General features: G+C 39.4%; 1 pseudogene; it reads right to left on the bottom strand.

The window, feature by feature from the left end:
- Positions 1-1,941: 1,941 nt before the first annotated feature.
- Positions 1,942-22,897, bottom strand: LOC128490364 (protein diaphanous homolog 1-like; annotated as a pseudogene).
- Positions 22,898-23,221: the final 324 nt, after the last annotated feature.

The raw sequence follows: 23,221 nt of genomic DNA on the forward strand, positions 1-23,221 counted from the left end.
CTGATCTGTATAAATACTAAACAGTTTTTCTGGTTGCTGTGCTGTAATATTGTTGTTACTCCAGTACTTGACCTTGGCTGACCACTGTCCACAGCTTTTACCAGGTGTGTTCCAAGCCTACCTTCACCGTCCCTTTGTCCTAATTATTGACTTCATATATCATATATCATACATTCATATAGTTTCTTTAGTTATCTGAAATTGAAGGGCCCACCTTTGATGCTGAACAAGTTTTACAGATCCTGACATAAATACATGGCTGCCTTTACTCTATCACCACCTTTCAACATCTGTTCAGGTGGTCCTGACTTTCACTCTGACTTTAGCTCTAGTTTGCTATTCTTCTTGAGTAAAACGATTTTGCTTTAAGAACCATTTATTCACTGTGATTGTTGGTTGACTTTCCAAAACTTCTGCCTCTGCATTTGTCACCCTCAATCCAAGTTGTATATGATGATTTGTATTCTTTTGTAGCTCACCTTCCTGTCCATTTGAGTTCCTTTTCTCCCAATACCAACAGCATAGGTGGTAATCAATACCTCTAAACTGCACCTTATGTTAACCTTATTAAATTAACCCTCAGTCCTCAGTATTAAATTAATCCTTAAGACCCCATCAACCATAACTGCCCCTATATTAACCCTAACAACCCCATCAACCATAACTGCCCCTAAATTAACCCTAACGACTATAGTAGCTGACTGCAAGATTGCCCTTGAGTTAAATAATATACCACATGATGAAGATTATTATTTTGAAGAAATTGGGCTTTCATAAATTTCAATACCTTTGTGAATAAGAATATATATATTTTATTACTCAAGTTCAAAACACTGCTCGAAGAAAACATGGGCATTCAAAGAAAATGTTAGCACAATATTATGTACAAAAAGAATATTACAAGAAACAAAGAACTAGCATCCCGTCCCAGAGCTTATTAATATATTAGATCTGATCCATTTTTATTTTTCAGCTATCAGAATTTTTAAGTATTGTATTTTTTATTGGCTCGAGTCAGATGCCTGGTTCAGTGGTAGGGGAGAGGTACGAGCTGCAGCTCACCGAGGACCAACTATAGTGCGCTCTCCCCATGTTTTAGCTTACACATGGTCTAAAATGATATGATGATCTATGTTGTACTAAATGCGTTTACATTCAAACTATTTGCTTAAAAAAATTACAAAAATAGATACATTTCGAAAGAGATTGCTTAGCAGCGGTAAAAAAGTCAAATAAAAACCCTGGTTTGAAATACAATAGGTAAGCAGGGAACATGTGATTTATGCATTACACTGCGAAAGGACAACACAAAGTATACCGCTATGTATTAGAGGTAATAGACTGAACTTTAACCTTTGTGTTTCTGAGGTCAGTGAGGAATGCTAACACCTTGGCACTCAAAGGGTTAAATCACCGGTCTTCTGCCTGTCTCATCCTATAGCATACAAGAGTCAGGGTTCCTTCCTATGATTCACAAGTGTCAGAGGTGCGTTAATTGGTAAAATAACTAACTTTCTCGTGAATAGAAAGAGTAGGAGGGCTTTTTACATTTAGATATTGGGGCTTCCAATTCAATGATCTGGTAAGACGAGTCAAAGTGCACGTGGAGGTATAACGGCTGATCTAAAGTTTTTGATCCAGTGACCTGCAGAATTCTATAAGGCAGAGGACCTGCTGTCAAGATAATAACTGAATGGGAAATGGGCATTAAAGTGATATCACCATATTCTGTTGAGAAGAAATCACAAAAAGAATAACATATTTCAATGAAGGCGGTGAACATTATTTCAGACTTTGGTTGCCGAAACAAAATTCCCTCCGCACTGCAATTCCAAGGTCTCCTTGATTTGCACAACAAGGTACAAGCTTGAACCTTAGGAACATATGTAAATGATGCAACATTTGTTTTATAATTATATAATTTTATTAATAAGTAATTACAGGTTCACTGAAAGGCCTCGATGCTATGGAAGATAAATTCAGGAAGGACATAGGTTCCATCCCCATTCCTCTCAGTAACCGTTTGGAAGTGACTTGGTGCAGGACATAATATCCTGGATTCCACAGTATTATTTACAATCTCCCACATTCTTCTCTTAAAAACGTGTCTTCCGAGATACTCGGCTAACCCAAGCGTGTAAGCATGTCTTGGTTGTCTTCATGGACTCCCATGTCCATATCAACAAATTCAGGCTCAGAGTTCTTTTTCTTCTTAGCAGCCACAGTGGTCAAGGCGTCATCTTTAGTAAGCTCAGACGCTAGCAAAGAAGTAACGGCACATCCAGCTTTTCGATTGGCTGCGAAGCAATGAAAAAATCAATTGAGATATAAAGAAGAACGTACAGTATAACTAGTGGAACACTGTCTGGGTAATGAGTCTGACACCGTGTAGTTGTATATTATATAATATTATATAATGGTTTTATTAAAGTACTGCATACTTTTAAACTGATGTCAGACAATCACAAAGCTGATTTTAGGTTAATTGTCTTAGCGACCCTGCGATGGGAAAAGTCATAAAAATGCATACTGGAAACAATGTCATGCGACGCTCATGCACATGCTTTATCACACCACAGAAACGCAACCAGACTGTTTATTCACAGAGCTCTGGCTATCGTGGATGAAGGTTGGCTAATGGCAACACATGCCCAGTCCCAGGACGTTCCAGGGGACGCGCTGCCATGTTTTCAACCACACCACTGCTTTGCTCTTCCATCTTTTTTTTCTGCTACATTTTATGGAGAGACTGCAGATGCCAAAATACAATATAATAAAATATTTGAACACATTTTTTATAATGCATGGTATTTGAAGCCCATCTGCTGAAGTTAGTTCAACCAAAATAAAATATTTCTACTCTCATCTACTTTCATCTGGGCTACAAAACAAAGAAATAAGCCATGTACTAGATTCATAAGATGCCTGCAAGGGTTTAACTTGTTTTGATTTTCAATATGCCATACCCAGGTATGTAAAGGTTGGCAAGTCACCAAAGAGTTATATTACTATCCGCAGACCTCATGTACTATAACAGCGGTATGCATTAGTTTACTTGTTTAATGTACATTGACAAATTAACCCTTTAATATCATACAAAGCAAGCGTTTTGGAACTTATCTTTGCTGTCAGACATCTGTTGTCATCTGCAAACACTCACCCATAAAACTAAAAAAACCACAAGCATCAGAATTAAAAAATGGCAAGTAAATCTGTTATTGTTGATCACTTATGTGTTTGATCAGGAGCTGTAGATACCCTTTACTTACCCTGCCTTGGACCTCTTTTCCTCCGGAAGGCTGCTCCTGATTGCAGAACCTCCAGCAAACTGTCCATCACTCCAGTTTCATCGCCTTCTGTAATATTATTAAATATAAAAATAACATCAAACACAAATGTCAGCAAATTCGAATAATGCATGTTATCGCTACGGTTTCTAAAATGGTAAAGCAATGATTCTTACGTTTTCACATTAGTTCCCAACACTCGATTTCCCATTAATTATGAATAAAAACTAGAAGTCAGCAACTTAAAAATAATGTTATGAGTGTGTATATTATACTTATAGCTTGCTTTGTATTTTTAATTTCAATTTTAATTGAAGCAATGTTTTAAATAATTTAATTATTCATAAAATAATTGCTGAATTTCTTGTTACTTTCTTTTCCCCTCACCATGCCCATAATTACATTACAGCGATTATAGACACCCACAATAACAGATTTTCCATCAGTGGCCATGTGCAAATCTTCAGCCGTCTCGATCCAACATGCACTTCTGTGTTATCGGCACCTTCACTGATTCCATTACCTGCATTGATGTTAAACGGCTGCTCTTTCTTCGCTTTTAGTTTCTCCTGGCGCTCTCTCTCAGCCTTTTCCTTGGCCAGTTTGGCTCGTTTCATCTTTTCTTCGGTTTCTCGTTTCTTTTGGTTTTCTTTGACAGCTTGCTGCAGAGAACAAGAAAGTAACAGCGTGGAAGTTATATGCATCCCAAACCTCTATAACAAGGCACTAGAAATCTTAATAAAAGCAAAATCTAAGAAAACCAGTATAGCATTCAACAGAGGTAAGGAATTCTAAGGCAAAAGAGGCCATTAAAAACACTGAACACTGTTGATTATCTAGAAGATATTTTCTCTTTTTTATTCCAAAAATCATCAGCAAAACATGTCCAGGCAGCCATGTACCTCTTTAGTCTTCTTGTCAAACTACTCAAATGAACAATTCCTAGGCAGGTTACAAGACCTGTTTATTCCCAGAAACATGCATTTGTTATTACGAGTATCTGAAGCTCATCCTATAGCTGAGAGGTCCTTTTAAATGTATGTGTGGTGCCCATTTCATCTCTGCAGAATGGTCCATGTGCCTCTTCCCTGCTCAGTAGAACACAACTTGTAAAATGTCTTCTACTTATTGTCAGCTCGAGCGTTAGCTCTTCAAACATTATGAGGGGGTCTAACGTACGCTCAGAAAGATTGCCCACTGGTTTGAGCTGGAGGACTTTCCTGAAACTGGTTGGGCTACTAAAGAGGCGAGGGTCTCCAGCTTATTCCTGAGATAAGTGCTTTATTTAATGAATAATTACAGAGCGCATATTAAAGGAACCTTTTAAGTTCATTGTGCAGTATGAAGGGACCACTGCAGGCGCTTGTTTGGTTATGTACAATACATAATAAAAACGATTTTCCAAATCTTCACATCCATTCAATTATTTACAACTCTTAATCATGGTTTACCCACGAAACTATAATTTTTTTTTTAGACAGAAGTCCAGCTTTTCATTGATGAGGTTAGTTCAAAGCCACTGCTTTGGACATACGGAATTGACCGCGGAGGACCAGCTACGCAGGACATGTGTATGTAGACACACGGTGGGAGTTAAACCAGACTAGGTCAGAGAAACGAGTACAGTGCTTTACAATACATGAATAATAATAATGAAGCTAGTGAGTTACGGCTCACACTTTAGTCAATGGACCACAAAACCTCCAAATTTAATATTGAAAAACGTACTTTGGATTTCCTATTTGCATTCACAATCAATTTAATATCTTGCCAGCGTTAGGTGTAAACCTCCTGGCCTACACTGTATAAACTTACCACAAACATGTTACGGAAGTTATGTAACTCGAGGAAGAACTCTTCAATTGTGACTTTTTTGGGATCAAAAACAAAGTAATCCCCCAGTTCTTTGAAAAGCGACTCCATATTGGCATGCATCATACGTAGTTTGGTATATTGTTCTTGAGCATCTTTCACAAATACGTATATTTTAACTGTCAAGGATCATGTCAAACGAAATGAATACATAAAAATGAAGTAAAATAAAAGAATGTGTAAATTAGTTCAGGGACAAACTGGCGTCATGCTTTTATATGTTCTCGCATAGCGAGCGTACATAAACAGGGGAATGCTTGTGAAGTGACGATGTCCTTACTCGCCAGCAACCCTAAAGTGCGGTAAGTCAGTGAACTGAGCAAGATTACATTACACTGCTCTAGCTTGGCTATATTATACAAACCCAACAAGGAATGACGATGATGTCTTTTTTATTTAAGATTCTAAAGATTTAAAGGATATGCTCATTTTTTCCACAAATGTATCCTTTTCGTCATTCGTCTCAATGTCCCGTTGAAGGTCTGAAATCTGCTTTTTCATTTGATCCAAGTTCTTCTGTAATGTTTCAGCAGATACTTTCAGAGAAAAATAAATAATGTGATGAGTATAGGATAAGAGTATTTTTAGTTTAAGAATTATTTAAATGATCAAGAGTGCGCCAGAAAATCAAGTGTACCCACTCTAGCAAGTACCAAATACAACTATTCTTCTCTCAGTGAATAATAAAAGGCCTACCTTATAGCAGTAGCTACCTGAAAAATCTATTCATTACTTAACAATTTACATTTGTTACTGCTTCACTAAGCTACCATTAATTTAACCCAACGCTTTAAAATCACCAAAATGATTACTTTCTACACAGCGAAACCACAAAACATTTAAAGAAAATGCATCTTCTGATTACTGTGTTCTCTACAATTTCACACCACACCACCCTTAACAAAAGAGTGAAATACCTTTACTGGCTTGATCCACATGGACCAACTCATCTGGAAACTTAAGTACATCAGGGTAGTCTTGTTCACAGCACTCTGCTAGGAAATGTAACAGTGTGGTCTTCAGGTCTGCAGACTTTGTGTCTTTTATCTTGTTGGAAGGAAAAATTAAAATTAATATGTATTTGGAATTTCAGTAAACAAACAATGCATATGTGTTGTCAAAAGTTTGGTGTGAATGAACTCAAGTGACCCGCACAGAGACCTGACCCAATAAACACCTTTGAGATGGAACGCCAACAGGGGCGGGCTGGGCCGGGGGGCAGGGGGGCAATTGCCCCCCAGGCCGCCCTGAATCTACATGAAACGGCCGCGCGGCTGCCCAGTTAAGCGGCCGATTCGGCCACACCAGGGCCGTCTTTAACGCCCCACACCGAAATGCCATTGCAGCCGATGTGGCTGTGACTCTTAAAGCGGCCAGCGTGTCTTACGGCCGCTTTAAGAGTCACAGCCACATCGGCTGCAATGGTTAATTATTAAGCGGCCGTAAGACACGCTGGCCGCTTTAAAATCATTAAGCGGCCAGCGTGCCTGCACAGTGCCGCCCAGTGTCCTGTGTGACTCCGCCCCCTTGAGCGGCACATCATATCGTCAATGTGATGGGCCGCTCAAGGGGGCGGAGTCACACAGAACAGCTCCTCGTGACAGCTAGAAGAGCACAGCAGCAGTGAAGGATGGCAGCAAAAACGTAAGTATTAAAAAATAAAAAAAAATAGTTGGGGGTAATAGGCAGAAGGGGAGCCATATTCAAAGGGGGGGGTTGCATGCATTGGGACAACAATTAAATGCAAAATGGGGGTGGCTAGGGGGTATAAGTACACAACAGGGTGGTTGGGGCACCACATAAATCAATACACCAAAATGAAGGGGCTGGGTTCAAATTACATGGCTCAGTCATTAACAATGCAAAGGGGGGCATCAATACACAAGGGAGGGGGCTGGCTGGGGACATCACATAAATCAATACACAAGGGTGTTGGGGCATAATATACAAAGGTGGCTGGCTGTGGGCACAAATCCACATGGGGCAATACACAAGGGGCATAATGTACAAAGGGGTCTGGCTGGGGGCACAAATCCACATGGGGCAATACACAAGGGTGTGGGGGGAAATACATTAAAACCAAAGGGGGGGCTGGCTGGGCATCAATACACAAGGTTTGGAAAGCATTTTGGATGTGGGTGTCAGTGTTGCAGAGCCTGTCCTGGTGTGTGTGTGTTTGGATATCGGTGTGGCAGAGCCTGTCTTGGTATCTGTGTGTTTGGCTGTCTGTGTGGCAGAGCCTGTCCTGGTGTGTGTGTGCGTGTGTGTGTTTGGCTGTCGGTGTGGCAGAGCCTGTCCTGGTGTGTGTGTGTGTGTCTGGATGTTGATGTTGCAGAGCCTGTCCTGGTGTCTGTGTGTTTGGGTGTCAGTGTGGCAGAGCCTGTCCTGGTGTGTGTGTTTGGGTGTCGGTGTTGCAGAGCTTGTACTGGTGTGTGTGTTTGGGTGTCGGTGTTGCAGAGCTTGTACTGGTGTCAGGGCAGGCTGTTTGGGGACAAAATTGGCTCACCCTGGGCTGTTTGGGGACAAAGTTGGCTCACTCTGGACTGTAAGTTGTTAATGTTATCTTGGTGCTGCTCGGGTTCTATGTGGGCAGTGTGGACACCAGGGCTGGCTTTGGGGGTGTGCATCCTGTGATCTATGCCTGTAATTTAAGGGGTTTTTATCTATACCTTTAATGCTTAGTTGTTATGTGATTTCCAGTTGATCTGTACCTGCAAAGCTGGGTTTGTGTGTTATTATGCTATGCTATGTTTGCATACATTATTTATGTATACCTGCAAATACAGAGTTTGTATTTCTTATTCAGTTGATCAATACATGCACGTGCTGTTTACATGTGATGTTTATTTGATCTATACCTGAACTACCGGGAGTAAGTAAAACAGAGGTGTGGCTTAGTGAATGAGGGACAAAGGGACTCTGGGGATAATTACAGGCAGGGGCCCAAGGAAATGTCTAGGATCAATTTTTCCATATTTCAATTTTATTTTGTTACAAAGATTAGCAGTTTTTTAATGTATTAGACATAATTTTTTTTACTCCCAGTCCCATCACATTACATCAATATGCGTTAGAAAATCAGGAAAAGATGGGCATGTATAGTGGGCTGATTCGGTGGCGCAACGGGCCACTTGACTAGACTTGCCCCCCAGGCCTTAGGCTGCCAGCCCTCCCCTGAACGCCAACCACGAGCCAGGACTTCTTGTCCGACTGCATTGCCTGACCTCACAAATTCTATTTTTGCTGAATGGGTTAAAAATCTTGTGGAAAGCCTTTCTAGAAGGGTGAATGCTTTTAAAGCTTCAAAGGGGCAACACGTAGCAATGCCCATGGTCCAACAAGCTCATATAGGTGAAACGCTCAGATATTGTATGGTTGGAAATAACCTACAAATAAAGGTAATCTAAGCCTGTGTATTATACATTTTGAGTGATTGCAAATGCTTTGGACCTACATATATTTACCTAGATATTACTGTATAATCCCACAATTTCTAGGCTATGTACGTTTCAGGACTGAAAACGCAAAAGAAAAACAAAACACAAAAAAAGATCGATCTGTAACAATCCTACCTTGCAGAGGAAGCCAATTTCAAAACCAAACGCCCCAGCATTCCTGGATCCGGCATTCATGAAATTACCGACAAGCAGTGTAATTTCTAATAGGGTCGCAAAGTTCTGACTCTTGCGCACTTCTTCACAAGCTGCTGTTATTGACACAATTGTGGTCTTGATGTTTTCAATTTGCTCGTTAAAAAGAAGTTTGAACTGGATAGCGTTTAGACGCGGTAGCAGCTTAGGGATGCTGCTCATCTGAAAATGTATGAAAAACCCCAGGTACAATCCTTCTGTACAAACACGACACATTTCAACTTATTCTTTTATTCTGAACTCATCTATTACTTTTTTCACAGAACGGGCTGTCGACCTCCTTAATATTCTCATTGAGAAAAGACAACCCTACAGGAGGAAGCGGGAATTGTAGATATAGGAAAAGGAGGCCTGCCGGTACAGCTGGACAAGTGGACATTGTTCATTCATTTGTCATTGTGAGATCCGTAAATAATTAGATTCACAAGCAGATAAGTTTAACAACAATTCTAATAAATTAAAAAAACAGATGCAGCCGCAGAAAACAAATACTCTGCTTACCACCACTCCAAATTGTTCGGATTCTGACAAATCATCATATTCATCCTTTAACGCTGCTAAGTTTTCTAGCTGCTCGGATTCCGGCAACAGCGTAATCAGGTTCTATGGGTGATAAGGTTTGTTAATGCAAAATAAATCAGATATAATCGTTTCTCACTATATGAACATTTGTGTTATATGTCTCTTTGATGCATTCAAAAACTCACCGAAACCACAGATTCCGTCAATACTTTCTCATTGACTTCTAGAATCGCATTTTTTATTTCTTGATACGGCATGCGGAGCGAGCCAAGGAAGATTGCTGAGAGCAGAGGGAAACGAGTTACATTTCATGAAACAGGTCAGGAAAAACACATCAGGTCCTTCTAATCCTAGGTTTTATTTCTAATCAAGATTTTTTTGTTATTTTAATTTTCAGGATTCCACCAGTGTTCATTACAATTCTTTTTAATCCCCTAAACCATCACCAAGAAAAGATCCTTAGAGGACCAAAGACCGCTTTATGACTGAAATTGTCAGTCTACAGCAAATTTCCGGCACTTTCCGTGCATGTGATCACTTCTACAGATAAAAGACAAAGGCAGAACTTGCAGAGATTCAGGGAGATACAGAGAGCTTTTTATTATTTTATTTTACTTGACCCCGGGGGGTTATCTTTTAATTAATACTTTTAATATTTAATATTAATACAGTTAATATTGTGTAGTTTTTGTGGGTTAGTTAGTAACCTAAGGATGGATTGAAAAAACAAACAAAAAACAAAAATGTAGTAAAATTTGTATTTTATACACAGCTAGTATTTATACAGTAACACCGAATAAATGTGTGAGGGTTTCTGTATCCTATTCTTTAAATTTTATGTAATGTATGTATATTGTTTGGGTACACTAAATAAGAAAGCGGGAAAAAAAGGTTGAATAAAGACGCAGTAAAAGTACCAACGAGCTCTGGCCCTATAGTGTAAAATATCTCTGGTCCTTAAGGGGTTTACATGAATTATTTAGGGAAATATAAATACTTACCAAGAATTCCGGCTCTCTTTGGATCTAGTACTTTGAGTTCTTTAGTTTTTTTCTTAACTTCAGACTTTTGGTCACTGTCCTGGTCTTTTTTTGCTGAAAACACAGGATAAAAAGAACTAAATATAGCCAAGAAAGTTTTTTCACTATTCGTTTGATTAATCTTAACATTGATTACGCAGAAAATTGTACAGCATCATGGAATATGATGGTGCTATATAAATCAATAAATGATAAATAATTCTCATCTTAGAGCAGCATTAATATCCATTATATAGGATGTGCAAAACAACAACACCTGCCATTACTACAATAACTGTAGTAGTTAGGGAGCACTTACAATCTGTACACGGACACAATATATGCATAATATGCAATGTAACTGCCAGATACAGTCAGTCACTACGTCTAATGCAATCTTCAGTTTAAGAAGTGTAAGAAAACTAATGCTATCACTCACGCTTGGTCTGGGAAGTAAAGGTGAGAGTTATTTTCGCAAACAGCTCGTCGTTCTCAAATCGGTCTTCTTTTGCCTTGATCCAAAATGAATTTTCAGAGAGGGCTGTTGGAGCAATCTGAAGAAGAGCCATTGCTTGTAAAACGTTTGACGTAACAAGTACATACAACCAAATCTGAACTAATTTCAGAACTTTGTCGTGTGAATGAATGGAAAGAAAAATGCATGCAATGTGATGGGTTAAAGAGGCTGAGAGAAGCAAGATAATTACTATGGACATAAAGTAAAGGGAAAATGTTGGATACACGTGGAAACATCATTTTCTGTACTAGCTGGTCTATTAGAAACTTTTTAAATATTAATGAACATAAAATATTGATTAAGAAATAACACATGAAGCAAAGTTAACAGCATTAATTTAATTATTTAAATACCGACTGCTTGCACAGTTCATGTGAAATGTGATGAATTGTCCGTTACCATGGCGCTGGCTTCGGTTTAGTGTTATTAGTCATACCTTTGACCAGTTTGGGCGTTTCAGTTGCACCTCTGGCTTGTATGTCTTCTTTGGAGCTAATCCAAAAGGTAGAACAGGCGCTGCAGGTGGAGGTAATGCAGGAACTCCAGGCAATGGTGGTGGTGGCGGGACCATTGGTGCTCCTGGAAGAGGTGGTGGAGGTGGAACACCAGGTATGCCTGGGAGTGGCGGAGGTGGTGGAATAACAGGGGCACCTGGCAGTGGAGGAAGTGGTGGATCACCAGCACCCTGAAGTTGGGGTGGTAGCGGAGGTGCTGGTGGAGCAGTGTCTCCATGCATGAAAGGTGGAAGCGGAGGTGGTGGTGGTGGAGCAGGGGCAGATGTTCCTGGTAATGGTGGTGGTGGTGGAATAGGAACAACAGTAACGGAGGATGACATGTTGGCCATTTCTTTTTTCATGGCTTCTACCTCTTTTGACAGTTTGGCAACCTGCAAAGAAAAAAAATGTAGTACAATATATCAAAATAGTCTTAAAATTTCAAACAGCTAAATTGTATTTGCACTATACCCACTCCATCCTGAAAAACTATTTAATAACCTACCAATGATTTCCAGGGTTTGTACCCCACCCCAAAAGACTAATTACAAGGGAATCAAATGGTGAGACTACCACCTATGGCACATTGTCTACCTCTCAAGGGCATGCTTTAATAATAAGTTCCTAGGTTTAGATTAATATAAACATTTTTATTTGACTTTGTGTAATTCTAATGTTTCCATTCTCCGTGGAGGCGAAAGCTTTGTTTAGTTTCCAAATTTCAGTAACTGACGAAAAAGGAAGCAACAATAATAAAGTAAAATGCCTTGTAAATATATGAAGAGGTATAATCCTGCTAGTACACAATATGTCAACATATTCTGAGTTTTCCAGTCATGTAAGCGGTAAAGATGCCACTGGTTCCTAAAAACAAACTTATAACCAGCAGCTGGACCTTTCTATAGCTCCTACATTTAAAAGGTTCACTTGTCAGCCACCTTTGGGCATTTTATAAAAGAAGAAACTGATAGATGTTTAGTTTAGTACAAATGTTACCTCGTCTCTAAGCTGAGCATTGTCAGCTTCCAGGTTCTTCTTCTCTGCCGCAATTTGATTATTTTCCCGATCTAAAGTTTGTTTCTCTGTCTGAAGTTCTGCCAGTTTCTGCTCAAAGTCACTCTCTTTGGCCTTAATCTCCACTTGGAGTTCATGCCGCGCAGTTAGCTCTGCATCAAGCTGCCGGAAGCAAACGTAAAAAGAAAAAAAATGTACTTTATATATCCTCTCATACACAACATAAAGATACAAACTTATTGTATGAGGGCAAATATTACAATAACGCTACCGCCATCCGACACACCAAGAATGAAAATGTTGAAAATATGTTGCAAGATGCAATTGTTTATTTAAAAAAATCCCTTTATCAAAAACTGTCATCCGATTTGGAAGAACATAATGGAATACAGATATTGATGAACTTTCAATGATGGTAATTTGTATTTCTTTGTGAAAAACCAAAAGTTCCTTATAGTGACCGCATCAGAACCGGGTCGTGATGAAGGTGCTGCTGGGTTCAAAGCTAAACAGATGCAAAGAGTTAAGAGAAATGCGTTGGTAGCAAAACTCCACTCAAATGATTGAAATAAACCGGTATGTTGGGCGCACACTTTATAGAAAGTCTTGATCATAGCTCTCTCTGATTAAAGGCAGTAGAGCCCCTGATCACAATATTCGTTAAAAAGTATATGTACTGAGACAGAATCAGGAAACATGTAGTGTTGACAGGGCATCTACCGGCATTTAATACCCGAATAACCCGGGAGGTCACCATCAGAATGCTGTAGTGCAAAATCTAACCCAGCAAAACTAACTTGGACATGGAAAGTGAATTAGGTAGAAGAGTGCGTACTCATCCAGTCCCTGTCGTTATTGTGTTTTGTATTTAATTCAATTGCAGCCTGTTTCTTACCTTTTTAACCAGATCTCTAGCTTTCAACTCACTCTCTTCCACTTTCTTTTTATCAATTAAATGATCTGTGTTAAAATAAAACAAAAAACAAATATAATAATCTATAAAATGATTGCAAACACAATATTATTTTTTAGTTGTGAAAATGCAGTCTGAGTCTGCCATTGGTAAAGCTATATATGCGGATATTGCCTGCTGAAATGCTTTCCAGGGCGGTATGGAAGAAGATTATGGAGCAGGATACATAAATCGGGACCTAAGATGCACAGCTAAATGCGGTCACGAGGCTCAGAACCCATGCCCACCCGACGTTAGATTTTGTCATTTTCCATTTCACTGCTCTGGGGTGATACCTAAAGTGTTAAGTTTAACATTTAATGCACCTGAATACAGCACTCAACGCAAATACAAGCAAATGAACCCATATAAGAAGCAGAATGTATAATAAATCCTGTTAAGGCACTTACCTATTAAATATTCAATGTCTATGCTCAAAGGTTTAAAGTCAGGGTCAGGTCCATTTTTGTGAAGAATTATCTGAGACACAACCTCATCTATCAACTTGTAGTACTGAGGTCTGGAAAAGTTAAAAAAAAAATAAGAAAGACTTGCAGAAAGCGTTTTTATTGAAATAATCATGAAAATTCTTCTAATTCTCTTGGGAGACCATAATGCTAGATTTTGTATAGAATAACTGAAATGGTACCGTTCAGCTCTTTTATAACATAAAGATTATTCATAAAGCCCTAAGCAATACTGAAAATAACCAAGATGTGATTACTTCTCGGGGTACACGCAGCAATTCCCCTCCGCAGTTCCCTCAAGGAACATAAGGAAACCCAACTTGGGTGTGGAAGGCTTCTCATGAGCCACAACTCTAAGACGACTAATAGGTGAAGTCCATGTACTCGAACCCATTTACCAACGTATTCATAAGATGCTCATTCACATCAATTTTAGGTACCATGACCTGGTGCTTAGAAAAGATAAAGCCTTGATAAAGCTGATTTCATAAGCCATATGTGGGAATTGATATTTCTAGTAATGAAGGATAGTATATCGGTGCACAAACATCTTCCACAGTGTGCCAGATGCATCAAACAGCAAATTATGGTCAGTGATATTATGGTGCAGAAACTTTTGTGCAGTCTGGAGTTCTGGACCGCGTTTTCAACCTGGTCAGGGCTATGAATGCACATAACCTACATCAGTGCACTATAGTATTAAGGTATGATTTGTCAGGGTTGGGTGCAGATTGAGCCATCACTGGTGGGGTGCGGGCCGTCCATTGGTGACAATGTCACATAACCGCCATAAGAGAACCACGGAGAGGAGAAAGCACAAGCCTTTCTCTCAGTGGCTTTCTACCGACAGCATGACAGACTCATCGACAGCAACACGGTGGGCACGCATGCAGGACAGGCAGGAATGAGGGGTCTGCCATGACCAATCCATTTGGCCCTGTGTACACGATGGTCATGATCCAGCGGTTAGTAAGTGCGGAAATCTAGATATACTTAATAACGGCAACATGCCTGTCTGAGGCTTACTCTTGAAAAATTAGGTGCCATGTTTAATTAAATGAAAGGAAAAATGGAACAATATGTGCAAAAAAAAAACATAAGGGAGCATAGAAAGTACAATTTTGCATTAATCTATAGGGTCAATAAACATGACGCGTTACAGAGGTATATTAAGATGTTAAATTATTAAAACATGGTATTGTGTTCCATATTTTTTATTTAATGAAAAATATTCCAATACAACAGCAAATAAAGCAAATAAATGAATCCAGAGCAAATATTCGCTTCTCCAATTCAACTCTGTTAAATAAGAAAGATTAAAAACTTTTACAGCAACATACCCGGCATCGTAATCATTTCGGATTAGTAAAAGATGTTGCAAAATGGAAAGGAAGAACGGCTCTGCTGTGGAGTCCTTCACCGTGTTCAAGAGAACTCGGAAAATATCATTGAAGTCAGTAAATTAAACATTAAGGATAAAACGCAAAAAATAAATGTTTTCAAACAAAAATATAATTCTCTCTTCAACCAAAACGTTTCCTAGTTCGTAGGCTTGATGAAATATTTCTCACCGTTTAGTAAATACAAATAAAATGTAAAGGCGCTATGGAATTTGATGGCGCTATATAAAACAATAAATCATAATCACATATTTGTAGACAATAAAGCGACAATAATGCCTTTTGGGGGGGTTTTGGAGCTTTATTTAACTTGAAAGCACTGCTCATCCATGGCATACCGCGCCGCTATTCGTACACCCTCAAAGTTTTCAGTATAGTAATATTGCGATCCATCTTTTAGAGTAAAATAGTTCATATATAATATGGCAATAACGATGCCATTTTAAGCAAACAGAACAGAAGTCTTTTAAGACACTTTTGTAATAAAAGGATATTCCATCTCGACACGGATGTCGTCTAAGCGGGTCCTCAAGTCATCGGAGTCAAATTCACTGTGCTCCAGGAACACGCTAAGTTGTACGTTTAGCGCATCATTCTCCAGTTCTTGGAGGTCCTAAAAGCAAAAGGTATGTTATTTAATAAGTTATAAGCGTATTTAATTGTGAGAGGCAAGTAACAACTTCATGTAACTAAGATAAAAATGATACTTTATATGTTGCCAATGTAAGGTTACTAAGAGAACATGATTACATATAATACAGGATGCCAGGTATTTGGAGCCCTGTCTATGAAACACATTACAAGCCTCATTAAATGTTGTTTATCACTGCTCCAACCATCTTAGTTTGTCTATTTCTGTTATAAATTCAGTAAATAAAAACAAATCAACCGCCCAAGAACCTGAAATTCAGTTACCTTAAGCATGTGATTCAATCCATGGCTCATCAATTCACTTGGTATATCAACGAAAGTCCAGTTCTTGGCTGATTAAAGCGTTGATCAACAGCATACAGCTCACCTGGAGATACAACAACAAGTGTGTGGGACTGAAAAACATAACACGTGAGGTCACAGCGCAAAGCACAGTTTGGAATTCTATGATGTAATCCTTGGAGATGAGGATGTTTTCCTCTGCATTAAAACTTCAGATCTCTTATTCTTTCGTCAACGAGGGTTTTTTAGTGTTAATAAACCGCGGCTATGTTTTTGTATTTGCACAAAATCTGGGCTTTCTATTGTAGAGCATGCCAGTGCTACCAGGTACTATCGGTCTGTAGATACATAGGGCTTCTCAATAATGGCAGAAGTTGAAGAGAGAAGTGTGATTTAGATGGCAGAATCTCGCCTAGAATTAGGTGTAAACATGGCATGCATGAGAATTTATTAAAAGTACAAAAAAACTGTGGTATTGTGATGTTTAACGGCAGTTGAGAAGTCATTTCGAATTTCGTAACCAGCAGCAAAGATAATAACCAAATAAATTGTGTCGTCACCTTGAGCGCCACAGAAGTGTCAGGTTTTAATCCATCCAACAGAGGCTTGAAGCGCTCCATTTCATCCATTTCTGCTCTCTCTGTAAGAGCTTGAAGAACACGTTCAGGCCTAAACGAATTTAAACCGCCATCACGATACACCCAATCCTGCTCGTTCAGCACAATCATTTTTGTGAACCTTTAAGGTTTCTTTTTTTTTTTGCCAAATTCTACATATGTATCAGAGTATCACATATGTATTATTCTTTTTGGAGTTTGATAATATTTAGAAAACCCCCAGTTAGTTAATAACAGGGATATTAAACGAAAAACATGCCTACAAAGGATTTACTTCTGTTTTTAACATTATCCTAAACAGGAAGTTGCGTCCAGTATTATTTTTCTAGCCGTTACGACTCCAGGTTTGACTGTTAAACAATCTGTGTTTGACGGTTTAATGTTTCTATGCATAACTGTGCATTTAGTTGAGCTCAGCTTGGCTCGTTGGATGCCTTGCCGCAGCCTTCTGCCCTCAGCGCTGTCCCGTGGATAGTTTATAACATCTCAGCCGTGGATCTCTATAACAAACTCCAGGGTCTTTCATATACCGGTGTATGTAACTGCCAACAGGCGGACTCAACTTATTTAAATGTGTCAAAGCAAAGCAGGGGAAAAGGTACATGATCATAATAGATTGCTGACAGGGCCGACCTTAGGGGTGTGCGACCTGTGCAACAGGGGCGCCGTCCGGGACTTAAATTGAAACATTGTTGTTTTTTTTGTTTGTTTTTCTTAACTTTATTTAACATCCTCCATGTTAAATAAAGTTTTTTTTTTACTTTATTTAACATGGAGAATGTTAAATAAAGTTAAAACAAAAAAAACCCGGTGTTTTAATTTAAGTCCCGGTCAGCGGCGCCAAGCGGTCGCTCGTGAAGTTTTCAGCAACCGCTCTGCGCCCCTCACTCTCCGTGACTCCATCGCGGTGCCGGCGTTCAGCATGATATGGAATATCATATTCACAGCTCAGCTGTGAAGCGCGCACCGCAGCAGAGCGGGAAGACGGAGGCTTCAATCATCATAGCAGGCAAAGAGGGATCCACGACTCTTGCCAATAGCAGAACACCGTCTTCTGCCTCCAGCATTGTTGTTATTCCATACTACAACAAAGACAAAATTACTTAATTTTGTAAAACATCAACAAAACCAGAGTTTTTGGGGTTTTTTTTAACCTCAATAAATGTTTATTTAATTGCGAGTCTGTCCCATCTCTAAAATATGACATAATCAGATAAGGGGACATTTTCTCAATTTAACCCAGTACGACTTCATTAAGTATATGCTTTCTCTGTAAATTTTCTTAATTCTCAGTTAGTTGCCTTAAGGCCACTAATATTGCCACATTGGCCGGCTTCCCATGAAGCATACTTTTTTTAGTGAGTAACTGATAAGCAAGCACTAAGTAACCCATTCCTCTCTGTAAATCTATAGATGCTGCACTTTACAGGTGCTGGTCGTGGACATGTACAATATAATGCCTTCCTGAAAGAAATGCCTTGTGTGGCCAGCTGTTGAACTTTTAGACAAGACCATGTAAATGCAATGGTGCTTTTGAAGACAAAATAAAAGATGGCTTAGGGCAATCAGCACTATCAACCAATGTACATCTTTCACCGATAACCCTTAATAATGTAAAGGATAATGTCTACAGAAATTTCAGGGATTATTCAAGATTTTTTTTTTTTTACTTACATTGTGGTTCATAAAAGCTTTCAAACACCTAATGATCTCATGTTGGCTTTTTCCATCTCTGGAGCTAGGAGGAAATAAGCAAGCATGTTTAATAACAAAACTTTTTAAAAAACAGCATCAAACCTAAACAACCATATATTCATCTTAACACAGTCTGCAAAAGCTCAAAAATACTGTAATCTCTGTTACTTTGATAAACAAACTGTAAAACGTATCCACAATGTTGATTTATCTATAAATGGCAATTACTTGATTTCCATATGGCCATTATAATGCCAGTGTCCATTATGCAAATTTGTTTACCACCAATAGAATGTGTCAATTAAGCTTATATGTATCTGTTGATGCTGTTATTTGGCTGAAACAAACTAATAAAACACAATGTTTATTATATGTTATGCAAGTATCATCAATTTCATCAATATCTGCCACTCGTACTGAAACAATATATATCCACCAGCCACTCTGAATTAATACTTCCTATATATATTTTTTTTTCTACGTTATAATACTGGAGATGTGTCGGGTATTGGGCTAATCTTCTCCATTCATGGCCAATGCGGAGTTCATTGAAAGCGCCTACATAATAGCAAAACAATCCCCTCCACATGCAACTAGATGCAAGAATATCACTTAACATGGACAATTTTAGCAAATACATGGTGCTGAATAAATATTTCTCTTTGCTCATATCTTAAAACCCCACATTCATTTCCCAATTTACATTGGTGGTTCATTCTGCAGTCTTCGGACTGAAAGGCCCTCTTCGCCAAAATTCTGCACCCAGCTGCAATAAAACACAAAATTTAAATCCAGCAAAGCAATGATACACAAGGGCAGTGTTGCCAATATGTTTCCAATGATTACCGATTTCCCATTGGTTTTGTTACAAAATAAATAAGTAGCAATAACAGACTGCTCAACATTATTGAACCAAAAAAAAGATGCCACCTGCCCCTTACTAATCTGGAATCGTGGGGGGCAAACTAAAAAGTGGAAATTAAATCCCAAAACACTAAAGAAATTGATTTTAAAAAAACGATCAAATACCATTTATTACGTATGCATTAAAAAATGTAATGGTGGGTAAGTCCAAATAGTCAAATTAGGGTAGTTCTAGTGCAAAGGAACTATTGATCAAATAATAAATCCCGTTATATCCAGGTATTTTCTGCTGTTATACTACATCCAACCTACATCATCTACCATACCCCATAGAAAACTAACCCTATTACTTGCACTCTAAGGTTACAGTCCTTCCTGTACACTAGTAACACCGGTTCAAACGGGGCATACATAAATAAAAAACCTTGGAGAAAATAAAATAATAAAAACTTAATCTGGCACTGGCTTCATTCTTAAAGAAAGCTTGTGGTATTTTAACATTTCTGCTAAGTAGGATGTTTAGCAATGCTATATGCATGCTGGTAGCATTAAGGGTTGTGTTTCACTGTCACTCTAAAAGACGTTAGGTTTCTATGTTCTATAGATTTAGATTACGAGCAGCTCACCTGACAGGGTTGTTATTGAGGGAGACTCTCAAGGATTCTAAGCAGGAAAGAAGATTTGCTTCTACAACTCCATATTTCAATTCCTGGATGTATACCTGTGGAGATCTGGTGCTCTGCTTTCTGTTCATGCCCTGGAGAAAAAGTTGTATTTAATTTACATGACAAAAGTTTGATCTCAATGAACATGCTTATCTGTTAAGGAGCAAAACTTCTTGTCTGCAGTACACACAATGAATTGTATTGAACATAAATATATATTTTTTATTAGAAATAAGGTATCATGTTTAAAGCTGTAGATCTGGATATTGAAAAGTACTGTCAACCCAATCCTCAGAATATATATATATATATATATATCTATAATGTCCCAAGAATGTAAGGCACACTAATCCAGGGGCGTCCAACCTGCAGCCTGCCGGACCTCGAGGTGCAGCCCACGTGAGATCTGCAGCCAGGGCCACAGCTATTGTAGGATTGCAAGGGTCCTGCTGCTCACCTGTGCGTTGATGTGTATTTACATCGCATCACATGACTCTGCTCCATTCCTGGTCCCCCTGTGCGGTACAAGAGAGGTTGCGAACAATCCAAAAGGGAGCGTTGGCCCCTGTGGAAGTCTGCAAGCGGCACCAAGAGAGTTGCAGGTTGTATGAATGAGTATGCATCATTGAGGGAATGAATGAGCATCTGTGAATAAATATCTGTGAATGTATTTGTAAATACGTGAATGAATGTTTGTGAATGAGTAAATTAATGAATAGGTGTGTGATAGCATAGATGTGTAAGTGGTTGGGAGCATGGCACAGGGAGGCTGTTTGAGGATAGGATACCACAGGCAGGCTGTTTGGGGGCAAACGGGACATGTCCTATGCTTGGATAGGTCATGTGGATGCAATCTGGGTGCCAGGGCTGACATGATACTAAAGGGGGGGGTATGCAAGGGCGTGAGGAGTGCTGGCTGAGGGCATCACATAAATCAATACTAACTGGGGGGAGAGGGTGGTTGGATAAACATACAATGTGGGGCTAGCTGGGAGCAATACACAAGGGTGTGGGAGCATTATGGTGAACACAGTGGCCATGTTTTCCAGGACACATAACTTTTGCATATTGCTGACCAGCCCAGATAAAATGCTGCCCTGCAGTATACATCCCCCATACAGCTTGACAGCACTTTTTCTCGGCTGGTAGCATCAATACACAAAGGGGCAGCTGGTGCAATTACATAAATCAGTACTAAAGGGAGGTGCAGGCTGGGCCATAAACACACATAGTGCTGGCCGGGGGGAGGCTTAAACACAAGGGAGGCTTAAACAAGGGAGGCTTAAACACAAAAGGTGGTGTCAATGACAAAGCAGTATGGAAAATACTTTTTCTTTATTGTTGTAGCTTAGCCTGTCCGGGTGTGGGTGTCAGTGTGGCAGAGCAATCCTGGTGTATATATTTGGGTGTCGGTGTGGCAGAGCCTGTCCTGGTGTGTGTGTTTGGGTGTCGGTGTGGCAGAGCCTGTCCTGGTGTGTCTGGGTGTCTGGTGTGTGTGTTTGGGCGTTGATGTGGCAGAGCCTGTTCTGGTGTGTGTGTTTGCATATCAGTATGGCAGAGCCCGTCCTGGTGTATGTGTTTGGGTTTTGGTGTGGCAGAGCCTGTCCTGGTGTGTGTGTGTGTTTGGGTTTTGGTGTGGCAGAGCCTGTCCTGGTGTGTGTGTTTGCATGTCGGTGTGCCAGAGTCCCTCCTGGTGTATCTGTTTGCGTGTCCGTGTGACAGAGCCTGTCCTGGTGTGTGTGTTTGGGGGTCGGTGTTGCAGAGCCTGTCCTGGTGTGTATTTGGTCATCTCTTTCCTGGCATTTTAATTGCTGTAGAAATGAATTATGAATTTTTTAATAATAAATAATAACTATTTAATTTTTTCTTGTCCAGAGATAAAACTCCCTCCTGAATTTGTAGTCACTTTAGAGGACAAAACTTTCTAGGCCCAGAAATCAGTGAGAGGAAAAGTAAAGGTTTTATGTTATTTACTCTATTTCAATCTGCATATCTAATTAAAGGCCATATTTTCTCTCAGTGAAAAATGAGGGCAGCCCACACACATATATGATGAAGTGGCCCACCTAAGAAAAAACTTGGACACCGTTGCTCTAATCCATAAACTTACTTGCCCCGGTGCTGATCCTAGACTGCAATTAGACATTCATGGAGATAATAGGAGCAGGACTTCTTATTAAAGTGCAGAAATATTTATTTGTTTGGGTCATATAATATAACCTAAAGTAATAATTATATTATCTTTTATTTATATAGCGCCAACAATTTACGCAGCGCCTCATACAATACATATATTCAAGGGGTATGACAAGACGAGAATTGACAGACTGAGACAAACTGATTCATTAGGTAGAGAGAGACCTGATCGCAAGCTTACAAAATTGACAGATATATATATATGTATATATATATATATATATATATATATATATATATATATATATATATATATATATATATACAGGGAAAAGGCAAAGTAACAACTCACATGTTTGGATGCATGTAGATAATGGGACACCATTTCTCTTTTGGTCATCATATCTTTTGCCTGCTTTTGTCTAATTTTTTTTTTAAACTTATCAGCATCTTCTCAAAAAGTGCTAAAACCATCTGGAAGTTCTTGGAGGGTTTGTAGAGGACCGGTGGAATCACTGTAGTTTACAGAGTTTCTATGAGACACGTATGGTCTCTCCTTTTCTTTTTTCATCCTCATACTTGTAAAACGCTCAAGCTAAAAGAGAGTGTACAGACCAATCATATTAGAGGTTGGAATTATCACTGACATATTGTAACAAATTGTTACAAAACTTAAGACCCTTACAGTGACAGAATCATTTTCACAGTAACTTTGTTTACTTTCTTCTCCTGGCCTGTCACCTTTTCAGACACTTACGTCAGTAGCGTCGGCAGGGGGGCCAGAGGGGGCCATGCCCCCCCACATCATGCTTTGCCCTCGTGTGCTCCCCAATTGAAACGGCATCTTTTTTTTATTATTGCACAGCCGGAGGAGAGAGAGCGGCACCGAGTGGTTTCTCAGGAATAAGTTTTCAGCAACCGCTCCGCTCTCCTCTGCAAGGCCTCTGCCTTGGTTGCAGTGCTGGCATTTCATGCTGAGCGCCAGAATATGCCATCATATTCCGGCGCTCAGCAGTGAAGCAGCGCGCACCACGGCAGAGCAGGAAGACAGAAGCCTCGCACTCCCACAGCAGGACTTCTACATAAGTGGGCAGAGAGGCAGAGAGAGAAGCAGCGA

This window comes from Spea bombifrons, chromosome 4 (genome assembly GCF_027358695.1).
Source record: "Spea bombifrons isolate aSpeBom1 chromosome 4, aSpeBom1.2.pri, whole genome shotgun sequence".
In the NCBI taxonomy this organism is placed as follows: Eukaryota; Metazoa; Chordata; class Amphibia; order Anura; family Pelobatidae; genus Spea; species Spea bombifrons.